The sequence below is a fragment of the Lampris incognitus genome, chromosome 12 (genome assembly GCF_029633865.1).
Source record: "Lampris incognitus isolate fLamInc1 chromosome 12, fLamInc1.hap2, whole genome shotgun sequence".
Classification (NCBI taxonomy): Eukaryota; Metazoa; Chordata; class Actinopteri; order Lampriformes; family Lampridae; genus Lampris; species Lampris incognitus.
Window position 1 is genome coordinate 53,515,493 of NC_079222.1, and position 14,380 is coordinate 53,529,872.

At 47.0% G+C, this 14,380-nt stretch overlaps 1 protein-coding gene across 3 annotated transcripts in view; it reads left to right on the forward strand.

Annotated features, from left to right (window-relative positions):
- The window catches only part of pam (peptidylglycine alpha-amidating monooxygenase), a 303,428-nt gene that overhangs the window by 115,276 nt on the left and 173,772 nt on the right, over nucleotides 1-14,380 (forward strand). The window lies entirely within an intron of this gene.

Consider the following 14,380-nt stretch of genomic DNA (forward strand, 5'->3'; position numbering starts at 1 on the left):
TTTAGCACAACAAGAAAACAAAAGAATAAAAGTCCTAGGTCTTGTTTCATAAAGAGAAAAGACCACAGGTAAAATCGTATTCTGTTTCCAGTGCATCTAAAACGTCTTTCTTTTCCTTTCTTACATGAAAGTGGCTCTATTTATAGAACAACGTTAAGCCTTTAAATCTACCCCCCCCTTACCGAATGTCTAATTTTTCAAGGTTAAGGGATCGTCTGAAAAGTACAAGAGTGCACAAGTCCTGAACTATTAGGAAAATAAATAAGTAAAATTAAATTAGTAATTAAATACACTCAGGTACTTTGATAACTTTGATAGACCCAGCCACTGAGGATGCACTAGCCAGTGCATTCTTGTTTGCTTTGAGAATGTTGATTGAGAAGTATAGAGAAGGCCAGAAAGAGTTGCATTGTGTCTTTGTAGATTTAGAGAAAGCATACGACAGGGTGCCGAGAGAGGAGGTGTGGTATTGTATGAGGAAACCGGGAGTTGCAGAGAAGTATGTAGGAGTGGTGCAGGATATGTATGAGGGAAGTGTGACAATGGTGAGGTGTACGGTTTGGAGACAAAGCAAGCGAGGCAAGATTGAGATGGCTTGGACATGTGTGGAGGACAGATGCTGGGTATATTGGGAGAAGGATGCTAAATATGGAGCTGCCAGAAAAGAGGAAAAGAGGAAGGCCAAAGAGGAGGTTTATGGATGTGGTGAGGGAGGACATGCAGATGGCTGGTGTGACAGAGGAAGACGCAGAAGACAGAAAGACATGGAAGTGGATGATCCGCTGTGGCGACCCCTAACGGGAGGAGCCGAAAGTAGTAGTAGTAGGTACTTTGATAATTACATTATATTGCTTTGAATGACATCTACATTGTCTACCTACAAATGATTTATTCTTTTTTTTTTTTGAAAACTTTATTTTCCAATTTTCAAGTTTTTTTGGAACAGGTATACAAAGCACACGAACAACAACAACAACAACAACAACAAAAAGAAACGTGTAGGAATCCTCCCTCCCCCCCAAGGCTAAAAAAAAGGACTATGCAGGAATTTCTTATTCCAATTCCACATAATAACCATATTTTTGAAGACGATATAAAGTTGTACACATATATCTATAAGTATTGTCGTTATAACCAGGTAAATAAAAAGTACATTCAATAAAAGGGAAAACCTTCAATAAAGTCTATGAAAGGACTCCAAGTCAAAGGAAAGTTTTTGCGGGTTTTACATATTTTATATCGGAGCTTTTCTAAAGGTAGAAAGGACAGCACCTCCCTCAACCACTGCAAAAATGATGGCGCTTTATTCGACTACCAGTTGAATAGGATAAGTCTGCATGCTAGTAATGAGGCAAATGCTGGAGCATTTGCCTGCAAAGTTGTGACCTTACAGTTAGGGGGTGGTATGCCAAAGATGGCTGTGTGAAAATCAGGGTTTATGGTCTGTTTATCGATATGTGAGAATACATTAAATATCTGTCCCCAATAACTGTTGAGGGAGGGGCATGCCCAGAACATGTGTCCCACCGAGGCTGGACTATGACTGCACCTCGGACAGCCAGGGTCTGTGGTGGGAAAGATTCTGGCAAGCTTGTCCCCTGAGAAGTGAAGACGGTGAAGCGCCTTAAACTGAATTAACCCATGTCGTATACACAATGAGGACGTATGTATACAAGTTAAGCTGTCCCGCCATGCCTCTTCAGAAAGCTCTACACCCAAATCTCTCCCCCATGCAGTTTTTGTTTTTGTCCCAGGACATCTGTTTTAATCCCTGCATCAGTGTGTAAATTATAGAGACCCGTTTTTTCCCAAAGGGATCCATCTCTAGAATAACGTCTAATTGGCTCCTGGGTGGCAGATATGGAAATGAGGGAAACATTTTCTTGGCAAAACTACGGATTTGAAGGTATCTAAGAAATGGGATCTGGGTATGTTACGGTCTTTGGTAAGTGTTTCAAATGAGGTGAATGTTCCATCTTTAAATACATCACAGAAAAACACCAGTCCATTTCTATGCCAAAGTTGAAATGCGTTATCTAACACAGATGATGAGAAGAACTGATTATTTGCTACTGGAAAAAGACCGCTAGCATGCTTTAATTCAAAATGCCTCCTAAACTGGAGCCATATCCTAAGTGAAGCTTTAACCACCGGGTTTGTTATTTGTATGTTACGTTTATGTGGTAGTGGAGAGGTGAATATCGGTAAAGGATTAGATAAGAGTTCCATGCGAACCCAATCTGTACCCTGTTGATTCTTATATGTAAATGCCCAATGTAAAAGTTTTACAATGTTCGCAGCCCAGTAGTAACAAATAAAGTTAGGCAAGCCTAATCCCCCTGTCTCCTTAGGGACCTCCAAGTATATTTTCTTCATCCTGGGGTTTGAATTGTTCCAGATGAATGATGAAATTAATCTATCTAATTGTTGAAAAGTTGTCTTAGGTATGAATATGGGAATCATTTGAAAAAGAGAGAAATCTGGGTAAGACTGTCATTTTAACTATATTAATGCGGCCCGCTAATGAAATTGGTAGCGTTGACCACTTTTTAAAATCTTGTTTTGTTCGTTCTATTAGTGTTTTAAAGTTATGGTTATATAACCTCCCCATTGTACGAGTGACTTTGATTCCTAAATAGGTAAATACAATATGTTCAAGTTTAAATGGAAAGCTAGAGTAGTCTCTATCAGTGTGATTAATCGGAAAAAGCAAGCTCTTTGAATAGTTTATCTTATAACCTGACAGGCGACCAAAGTTATCCAGGGTAAGTAATAGTCTTGGTATAGATTCTATTGTGTTGGATATAGTATATAACAACAGGTAATCTGCATAAAGTGATACCTTATGCAATTTACCACCTCGTGAGATACCTTTAATGTCATCCTCTGCCCTAAGAGCTATAGCGAGTGGCTCAATTGCCAAATTGAACAGGTAAGAAGAGAGGCTGTAGCCCTGTCTGCATCCCCTATGGAGTGAAAAATAATCAGAAATAATATTATTTGTCCGCACTGCGGCTGTCAGTGAGCAATACAATATTTTAACCCATGCTAGGAATGAGGAACCAAAGCCAAACCTTTCTAGAACAGCAAATAGATATTGCCATTCGATGTGGTCAAATGCCTTCTCAGCATCTAAAGAAATCACTACTTCTGTCTGTTCTACGGAATGTGGTGTGTACAGTACATTAAATAGGCGGTGCATGTTATAGAAGGACTGCCTGCCTGGTATAAAACCAGTTTGATCAGGGTTAACAACGGTTGGGACAACAGTTTCAATACGGGTGGCCAAGATTTTTGTAAGGATTTTGTAGTTGCAATTCAACAAGCTTACAGGGCGGTAGGAGCCACACAGTAGGGGATCTTTGTCTTTTTTAAGTAACACTGATATGATTGCCTGCATCATAGTTTGGGGCAATTTCTGTTGGTTAAAAATTTTCTGATACAACAGGTTAAGTATTGGTGCCAGCTTGTTAGCAAATTCTTTATACATTTCAATTGTAAAACCATCCAGACCCGGTGCTTTGTTGCTCTGCATGGATTTAATTGCTTGTATCACTTCCTCTGTTGATATCTCTCTGTCTATCTGTGCTCTGTCTGCAAGGGCAATCTTTGGTGTGGTCAGACCGTCTAAAAAAGTGAAAATATGCGACAAGTCGCTGGGCGGTTTTGAACTATAAAGGGTAATATAAAATTGTTTAAACTGGTTATTGATGGTGTCAGGGTTGGTAGTCTTTACCCCAGCTGCTGTGCAAATTTCAGAAATAGTGTTAGCGGCTGTGGACTGTCTAACCTGATGGGCTAATAGTTTTCCAGCTTTCTCTCCATGCTCATAAAATGTCTGTTTTGATTTAAAGAATAATTGTTCTGTTTGTTTAATGGAGAGATTGTCGAATTCTATTTTTAATAATAATTTTTTCTTATAAAGTTCAGGTGTTGGGGAATCAGCATATGAACGGTCCACTTCCGCTATACTATGGGACAGTTCTGTTAGACGTTGTTTATGTTTCTTTCTCTCGTGTGCTGTGTATGAGATTATTTGGCCTCTAAGGTAGGCTTTGAGAGCCTCCCAAACAATAGTTAGTGGCATATCCAGAGTATGGTTGAATTCCATAAAGATATCTATCTGCTGGGAGAGAAAATTTTTAAAGTAGTCCCTGGACAGTAATAGAGGATCAAATCGCCAGGTGCGTTGGGGTTTAGGGCAGTCCATGAAACCTATATCTAGATGTACAGGACTATGATCCGAAATAATGTTTCTTCTCCCGGGATCAAAAAGAGAGTAGGATTCCATAAATGAATGGATAACAGCGCCTGCCTTGGAAATTTTACTATTAGGTCTTGGGTTTGATCTGTCCAAATATGAATGTAATACACAATTAAAATCTCCCCCCAATAGTAATTGGTAATTATCTAAGTCTGGGAGGGCTGCTATGAAACTAGAGAAAAAAAGTGGGTTATCCCAGTTTGGTCCATATACATTTGCTAGTGCCACACATGTACTGTACAGGTTACCCGTCACTATCAAATACCTTCCCCTGGGGTCAGAAATAGTCAGTAGTGGAACGAATGGGATACCCTTCCTGATCAAGATGGCCGTGCCCCGCGTTCTATTCTCATTACTGGAACAGAAAATTTGTCCTATCCAAGCTTTCTTTAGTTTTGTGTGTTCACTTGACCAAAGATGAGTTTCCTGTAAGAACATGACATCAGCTCTCAAAGATTTTAAATGTACAAAAACCCTACTACGCTTTACTGGATTGTGAATTCCCCTTATATTCCAGCTCAAAAAACGAAGATAACCTGTATTTTGAGCGTCAAATATTTTTTCTAAAAATGAAAAGAGAAAAGTCCCTGCCTACTAACTACAAAACAAAAACAGAGCCTTGAGGACCCAGGCTGATCTACTAATTCCCTAGAGATCGCATCCCCCATTTCTAGTATAACATGGCAGATAACCATATAAAAACCCTCTAACAAGCCCTAACCAGGGTGAACAGTGGTCTTGTTAAGATTATATTAAATCAAAAAGTCTTTATATACTTAAGAACTATATATCAACACCCATACTAAAAAAAATTTTTAAAAAGGAAAGAAAATATATCAACACCCATATTACAGCAGTTATAACACAGTTCCTTTGTAGGTAAGTGACACTGACCTGGGTGTCGCCCTAGCAGGCTCTGGCAAGTCACCAAAGCACTGTTACGCATATACATGCACACACACGATAATAATAAAACAGAAAAATAGCTTTTTAAATGGGCAGCAGGTATGAAACATTCATATTAGATGAAAAAGGTGTCAAGTATCGGGAAGGAACCCAAAAGCAGACGGGACAACCAGGTAAGGGAAGAATCCAGTCTTTATTGAAGTGACCGATCTCGGGGGTAGAGCAGGAGGTGGCTCTGTGGCAGGTAGGCAGGCAGGCAGAAGTCCATGAATGGCGACGTTCCAACGAAGACTGGTCCATAGTGGAGGCCTTTTAAGGGTGAGGGCGATTGCCGGGGTGAAGGGGGGGTCAGCTGGTGTAGCAGGTGTCAGCTGGTGTAGCAGGTGTCAGCTGGTGTAGCAGGTGTCAAGGGCGATCGCTTTGATGTCAAGGGCGAGAGGCTGTGACAGTACCCCCCCTCCGAGGGGTGCCACTGGGCGAGTGCGTCCTGTGGAAGTCCCGGATGAGGTTTGCGTCCAGGACAAGGCGACGAGGGACCCAACACCTCTCCTCCGGGCCATATCCCTCCCAGTCCACGAGATACTGCAGGCCGCGACCGCGGCGACGAGAGTCCAGGAGACGACGAACGGTGTAAGCCGGATGATCGTTGATCATACGAGGAGGTGGGGGCGGGGGGGCCGGAGGAACTAGAGGGCTGGTAGAGACAGGTTTGAGGCAGGACACATGGAAGGAAGGGTGAACCCGGAGAGTGCGGGGCAGCTTCAGACGGACCACAGAGGAGTTAATGACTTTGACAATGGGAAAGGGACCAATATACCTGGGGGACAGTTTTTTAGCGTCCGATCTCAAGGGTAGATCCTTGATAGAGAGCCATACCTGGTCACCAGGGGAGTAGTCCGGAGCAGGGGTGCGATGACGATCCGCCAAGCGCTGGTAACGGCCGGAGGCCCTGAGCAGTGCAGCACGGGCTCGCCGCCAGGTCCGACGGCACCGACGGACATGGGCCTGGACAGACGGAACCGGAATGTCTACCTCTTGAGAAGGAAAAAGGGGGGGCTGATAGCCGTAAAGGCATTGAAAAGGGGACAACCCAGTAGCAGACGATGGCAAGGTGTTATGGGCATATTCTACCCAGGGAAGTTGTGAGGACCAAGAGGATAGGTTGGCAGACACCAGACAGCGGAGGACAGTATCCAGTGCCTGGTTGGCCCTCTCGGCCTGGCCGTTGGTCTGAGGATGGAACCCCGATGACAGGCTGATGGTGGCACCAATGGCAGAGCAGAAAGCCTTCCAGACAGCAGAAGTGAACTGGGGGCCACGGGCAGACACTATATCACGGGGAAGACCGTGGACCCGGAAAACCTCCCTGACCAGCAGATCCGTAGTCTCTCGGGCCAAAGGCAGTTTAGACAGGGACAAAAAGTGAGCAATTTATTGAAGCGATCAACGACAGTCAGTACAACGGTATTACCGTTGGAGACGGGCAGACCAGAGACGAAATCCAAGGACAGATGCGACCAGGGACAGTGTGGAACAGGCAGGGGGCACAGCAGACTGGCACTGGCCCGAGTGGAGGGCTTATTCTGGGCACAAACAGGACAGGCAGAAACAAAAGACCCAGTATCCTCCGTCATGGAAGGCCACCAGAACCGTCTGCGGAGGAAGGCTAGGGTACGGGTTACTCCAGGATGGCAGGTAAGTTTGGAAGAGTGAGCCCACTGCAACACGCTAGATCTAACAGCGTCTGGAACAAACAAGCGCCCGGGGGGACCGTTACCTGGGTAAGGCTGAGTCTGTTGTGCTGCCATGACCTCCCTTTCAATGTTCCAGGTGACAGCCGCAGCCGCAACCACACAGGTAGAGGGAATGATGGTGTCAGGTTGGAGCTTGGGCTCAGACTCCTCCCCATGCACACGAGACAGAGCATCGGGCTTGGCATTCCTGGAGCCAGGTCTGTACGTCGAAAGAAAAATTAAAACGACCAAAAAAGAGCGCCCACCTGGCTTGGCGCGCGGTGAGTCGCTTTGCTGACTGGATGTATTCCAGGTTCTTATGGTCAGTCCACACTATGAAAGGAAGCTCAGACCCTTCCAGAAAATGTCGCCATTCCTCCAGTGCCAATTTTACCGCCAGGAACTCATGATTCCCCACATCATAGTTCCTTTCAGCTGGGGAGAGACGGCGAGACAGGAAGGCACAGGGGTGTGTCTTGCCATCCTCACTGGAGCGCTGAGAAAGGACCGCCCCCACCCCATCTCAGAGGCGTCCACTTCTACAACGAACTGCTTGGTTGGGTCTGGCTGGATGAGGATAGGGGCTGTGGTGAAGCGGTGCTTGAGGGCTTGGAAAGCTGTCTCTGCTACAGGGGTCCACAGGAACGGTCTGGAGGTGGAGGTAAGAGCGGTTAGTGGGGCCGCAACGCGGCTGTAGTTGCGGATGAACCGTCTGTAGAAGTTGGCAAACCCGAGGAACCTCTGAAGCTGCTTACGGCTGGTCGGGCTTGGCCACTCAAGAACCGCTCTTACCTTGGCGGGATCCATTCTCACCTGCCCATCGGCCACGATGTAGCCCAGGAAGGTGACTGAAGGGGCATGGAATTCGCACTTCTCTGCTTTTACGAAAAGGCAGTTCTCCAGAAGCCGTTGAAGGACTTGGCGGACGTGCATGACATGCTCTGACAGGTCTCTGGAAAAAATCAGAATATCATCCAGGTAAACAAAAACAAAACGATCCAACATGTCACGTAGGACGTCATTGACCAGACTCTGGAAGACAGCTGGGGCATTAGTGAGACCAAACGGCATCACCAGATATTCAAAATGCCCCAGCGGGGTGTTGAAGGCAGTCTTCCATTCATCTCCGTCTCGAACCCGGACCAGGTGGTAAGCATTGCGGAGGTCTAGTTTAGTGAACACTGTGGCTCCCTGGAGAGAATCAAAAGCGGAAGTCATGAGGGACAGAGGGTACTTATTCTTGACTGTGATGTTATTGAGGCCTCTATAGTCAATACACGGCCGGAGGGTCTTGTCCTTCTTGGCCACAAAAAAGAACCCCGCACCAAGGGGTGATGATGACGGGCGAATAAGACCAGCAGCCAAGGAGTCCTTGATGTACCTCTCCATGGACTCCCGCTCAGGCTTGGAGAGGCTATATAGGTGGCTGCTGGAGAGGGAAGCGCCCGGCAGCAGGTCAATAGTGCAATCATAGGGGCGATGAGGAAGCAGGGAGAGAGCTTGATGCTTGTTGAACACGGCTTGGAGGTCATGGTACTCTGGAGGCACCAGTGACAGGTCAGAGGTCTCAGAGCTTGACACCTGACAGGGGACAGACTGAGGCAGAGCAGACTGGAGGCATATGGCATGACAGACGGGACTCCAACTTGAAATTCTGGCCGATGACCAATCAATATGGGGACTATGCTTAACCAGCCAGGGATGACCAAGTATAATGGGAACAAAGGAAGAATTGATAACGAAAAAGCTTAACTCCTCTTGATGGTTTCCCGACAACAGGAGGCGCACAGGCTCGGTCTCAGAGGTTATCCGGGCCAGGAGACGTCCATCCAGGGCATTAGATTCAAGAGGCTGGTCCAGACTCACAGTGGCAAGACCTAGCTGCTTCACAACACTTGCATCCAAAAAGCTTTCATCAGCTCCAGAGTCAATTAAAGCCAAAAGTTTAGTGGACTGATCTTTAAAACTGATGGTAGCTTGCAACTTGGTACGTGGACGAGGAGACAGAGGGCAGACAGTTGGGCTCACGAGGATCCTCCCCCTCCCTCGTGAGCCTGCTAGTTTGACGGAACGGTGAGGGCAGGAGGCGAGAAAGTGACCAGGCTCACCACAATACAAGCAGCTGTTCTCGGTGATGCGGCGTTGACGCTCCTCCGGGTTGAGCCAGAAGCGGCCGAGTTGCATCGGCTCCGAAGCTGGGGAAGAGTCACGCCTCGGGCTTTATCGGAGGACGGCAACCTCAGTTGAGCGAGCTCGGCCCCAAGAGTTTGGAGGTGTGGCCCGTGGTAAGTTGTTGTGACCAGGAAAGCGGCACGTCCTCTCTCGCCTCCACTCCCGGAGACGGTTGTCCACACGAATGGCCAGGGTAACCAATTCCTCCAACCCTCCAGGCTCGGGGTAGGAAACCAATTCGTCCTTTATGGATTCGCTTAGCCCGTTGGAAAAGCCGGCCTGGAGGGACTCGTTGTTCCATCCGCTCTCCGCTGATAGCGTACGGAACTCAACTGAGTAGTCAGCGACGCTGCGGGAACCCTGGCGGAGAGAGATCAGTCTTTTTGACGCATCCTTTCCCCGCATGGGATGATCAAAAACTTGTCGAAAAGCAGTGGTGAACTCAGCGTAGGATGAGGAAGTGGAGGCCCGCATCTCCCACACTGCTGTAGCCCAATCCAGGGCGCTTCCCCGGAGAAGACCCATGATGTAAGCGACTTTGGCTCCATCCGTGGAATATGACTGGGGCTGCAGGTTAAACACAATCTCACACTGCATCAAAAAAGGGCGACAAAGTCCAAAATCTCCATCATACTTATCGGGCCGGGCAACCCATGGTTCCTTAGCCGAAGTTGATGGCGCTGGGGGTGGCGGAGCTGGAGGGGCGGATCCCGGGCTAGCGGAGGCACTAAGTTGGGTCTGGATTCCGGAGATCTTTGAGCTGAGCCCACAGACGGCTCAGCCATCCCCTGTAGCACCTGGCTGTGCTGGCCGAGGACCGATTCCTGGTTGGCTACAGCCTGGCAGACCGTGGCCAGGTCTGTGGTGGAATGGTCTGCTGGGTCCATAGTGGCTGGAACGTACTGTCACGTATCGGGAAGGAACCCAAAAGTAGACGGGACAACCAGGTAAGGGAAGAATCCAGTCTTTATTGAAGTGACCAATCTCGGGGGTAGAGCAGGAGGTGGCTCTGTGGCAGGTAGGCAGGCAGGCAGAAGTCCATGAATGGCAACGTTCCAACGAAGACTGGTCCATAGTGGAGGCCTTTTAAGGGTGAGGGCGATTGCTGGAGTGAAGGGGGGGTCAGCAGGTGTCAGCTGGTGTAGCAGGTGTCAGCTGGTGTAGCAGGTGTCAAGGGCGATCGCTTTGATGTCAAGGGCGAGGGGCTGTGACAAAAGGTAACATTATCTGTGAGTCTCAAATTACAAAAGTTAAAGTAAATAGATAAAGTTAAACTGTAACGTTACTCTGTCATCTTGGCGTCTTAGCTAGTTACTTCCGCTAGTTGTTGGCACTTAGCAGCTAATATCAGTTAGCCGTCAATACCAGTTAGCCACAAATATATTGGAGTGTATCAACATCTTACTGTACATTGTCCTGAGGCTTTAGATTCTCCCTGATATAACCCATCTCCTTAGATGGGTCTTCGAACCGCTTTTCTTGGTCGGACGATGAAGTGATACGAAGCACCGCCGGGAACAGGATCCCGAACTTGACGCCCTGGCAGCTCCGGAGGAGCCACTTAGCTTCGGAGAAGGCCGCTCTCTTCTTCGCCACCACCGCGGTGTAATCCGGGAAGATGCTCCCTCTCTTGCCGTGCAGGCTCAGCGGAGCTGAACGGGCAGCTTTGCGGAAAACCTCCTCCCTCCCTCTCCGAGAAATAGTGAAACTTCACCACGATGATCCTGGGGGGGGGGGTTCTCCTTCGTTGGTGGAGTGCCACAGGCCGCGGTGAGCCCAGTCTAGGGTTGGGGTGAAGCTGAGGCCCAGTAACTCCTGCAGTAGTTTAGCGATGGTAATAGTAGGCTGCTGGCCTCCTCCGCTGGTCTCCCATCCCTCTTTTATCCCGACAATGCGTGCATTACACCGGCTTTGTCGTCCCTCCAGACCGTCTACCTTCTGGCGTAGCATAGCGGCTTCAGGTGTTAGCTGGCCGATGTCCTCCATATTCGTGGTCTTGTCTGTGTATGTTTTCAGGCCGTCCTCCACATTTTTCAGACGGGTCTCTTGTTTCGCCATGCCATCCTTTATAGAGTCTATTTTTGCATTCAGATCCTCTGTGAATGAATCTATCCGTGCCAAGATCTTGCTCTCACTGCTCGCGATGGCAGCCATCACCCCAGATAGGTCTGTAGACTCCCCGTCCGGGGCTTTCACAGAGCCCGAGGCTTTAGCGGCCTGGTCACTGCTGGGTTTTTTTTTGCCCATCGCGTCTTCTAGATGATCGATATACAAGTACAGGGTTGTGAGTCCGGTGTGCTAGCGGTTAAGTATCGTGTGTGTTAAACCTAATTTATCTGTGTTTGATCTGAAAAATTAAAATATTAATGAAAAATTCGCCCTGATCAGGAGCTCAATCTAAAGACGTCTTCACATGTTACTGCTCACCAGTGCCCCCCCAAATGATTTATTCATTTATCAAGATATTTAGCCTGTCACTTACATTTTACTTTTGCCAGTAATTTTGCGACCGTCCCTAATTCGTAGCTAAATTAAATTCAGTTTGGTTTCAACATTGAGTAAGTAGGGGGGTTGCAACACATCTATGTAATCTTTTCCTCTTTACATTGGATCAAGAACGTACAATATATTTGAATAATCTAATCGAGTGTCAACAGACAGAATTTTAGCAGTAACCAATTTTGACCAGCTCCCAGGTTTTCTAGTTCTCCCAATATTGGTCATAAAAGACTTGCGCATCCGCGGGACTGTCAAAAATATGAGTCTGTCCTTGGAAGTAGATTCGTAGGCTGGCAGGATAAAGCAGGCTGAAACGGATGTTCTTCTTGTACAGGTCCGCCTTCAACTTGTTGAAAGCTGCACACTTCTTCGCTAGGCTGGTGCTGATATCTGGGTAGATATAAGTCTTGTGCCCTCAGTAGAACAGCTGTTCCTTTTTCCTGCGAGTGATGCATTCCTTATCTTGGAAGTAGTGAAGAAGCATAATAAAAGGTCTTGCCCTCCCGTTTTCAGATTTCGATGGTTGCCCAAGCCTGTGTATGCATGGTTAAGGATGGGCGGAGTGGGAAAAACGTTTTTTCCAAACACTTCCACGAAAAACTCTTGATATGAATTTCACCGGGTTGGCTCCTTCCATTTTTTTCAGGAATTCCAATAATTAGCAGGTTTGATCGGCAAGACCCAGGGCTCTCAAGTCTCACGCATTGGGCGTGAGACACACACATTTCAACTCGTTCACACACTCACTCGCCACACCTTGTATTTCTCACGCAGAGAACCAGGGTAACGCCCACCAAGTTGCGCCGCTATTTTTTATAACACTGGAACAGGTAGGAATCAAGTGGATTCCCATAGCGTTGAGAAGGGCCTGCCATGCACCAGCCAATCAAAAGAAAGAATATAGCTGCCGAACAGCCAATCAAATAATAGCATTGCTGTATCCGGGTAAGATTTAGATATTCCCACGACAACAACTTGACAGAAGAGGACAGCTATCTACTAACTTAGTCACAAATCCGAAGTAGGACGACAACGACGTGGGAGAAGACCATATCCTAACTATTTACACATGTTTACACTGCACATATTAAGTGACATTCTCTTGTTCTCGTTCAGGTCACCAGTTCTACCTGCACTAAAAAATGATGAATTAAATAAATATTTTTATTCGTATGAATTTATGTGTCATTTATCAGATCAGACCCCCATCCCCACCCCAACCAAACTCCCACCACCGCCGCCACCAAAATCTCACTCTGAACTCAGTTCAAAACTTGAGAGCCCTGAAGACCTATTTTCAAGGCCATCGGTCTTGGCTTTAAGCTGGGTGTTGTCTAACTCGAGAGCAGCACATTTTGTTTCCAGTGCCACCAGTTTGTCGCTGTGGTCTGATAGTGTGTGCTTGACCTCGTTTAATATTTGACCATGAGAGTCGATTGTGGCTCGAATCTTGCCCAGGCATGCTGAGATGGGCGAAGGTGCACTTTCAAATGCTTCTTTTATCAGTGAGGTCGTTGTTGTAGTTAGTTCTTTCAGTAGAACAGCACGACGTTTGTCTAAGTCGGCGGGCAGCTCGGCGTTAGCTTCCGTATCAGACGCCATTACAGGACTCGCGGTTTCTTGCGGGGTTAGCGAAGTTGCTTCATTTTTGTCTTTTCTGTCTTTCCTTGTCTTTTTGTGGGCCATTGCAAGTGTTTTAGTCTCGAAGTCCAATGTAAAAGTCAAAAATATTAGTGAAAATTACCAACAGAACTTGAAAGCTTAAAGAAATAGAAATTGTTTGTTGGAGCCTCCCTCACATTTGTCTTGCTCGTTACATGCTTAACTGGAAGTCTCTGACTATCTTTTAAAAATTAAGATTATCATTCATCCAGTCCAACAAACCAAACCACAAATACGCAGGGTACAAAAGAGTCATTGATTACTTTTCTTTTTTTTTTTTACAAATTTATGTCTGATTTTTCCCTTTTTCTTCCAATTTAGTGGCCAATCGATCCCTATTTTAGTTCGAACACCCACCCTCATACTGCATGCGTTCGCCAACTGCATCTCTCTGGCTGGCAGTCTCGAAGGAGACGCCTCGCCACTTCCGTGACAAGGTGAATCCAGGCCGAATCACTGCATTTTCCGACACACCCAGAGACGCATTCATGTGACGAACACAAGCCGACTCCACCTCCCTCCCGAAGACAGTGTTGCCAATTATTGCTGCTTCATGGAGTCTGGCCATAGTCGGATCTGACCAGACCGAGGCGTGAACCCCGGTCCCCAGTGGGCAACTGCATCGACACAAAGCCGATGCTTAGACCGCTACACCACCGCGGACCCATTGATTACTTTTTAAAGTAATCTCTCAACTGACTAAAAATATATAAAAGCACTGAATTTCTTTTTTTTGATATATACATTTATTTCTAGTTTTCCCCTTATCCCACCTGATTAACCCAATGGCATATGGCTGGAACTCTTGTCGAATAACTCCCCTGGCTCACGTTTCCACAGGAAGGAGATAGTCGTTACACCAGCTTCCTTCAAACTCGTGTCGGCTGCTCTCGCTATTTTACACGCTGAAGCCTCGCATGGATTGCATTACCTTCAGGCCGCGAAGGAGGCGTAGGGAGAATGCTTTCAGTTGCTTGGCTGCAGGCACCTGGGTGGGCCAGAGGGGTCACTGGAGAACGACGAGTCCCTGAACACTACACCGATCTACACCCACTATCCCTTGGGTAAGGGTGGCCTAATGAATGCCTTACCCCGTGGACGCTCTGGCCGTGACCAGTTACGGTGAGTCTGGGATACGAACCTC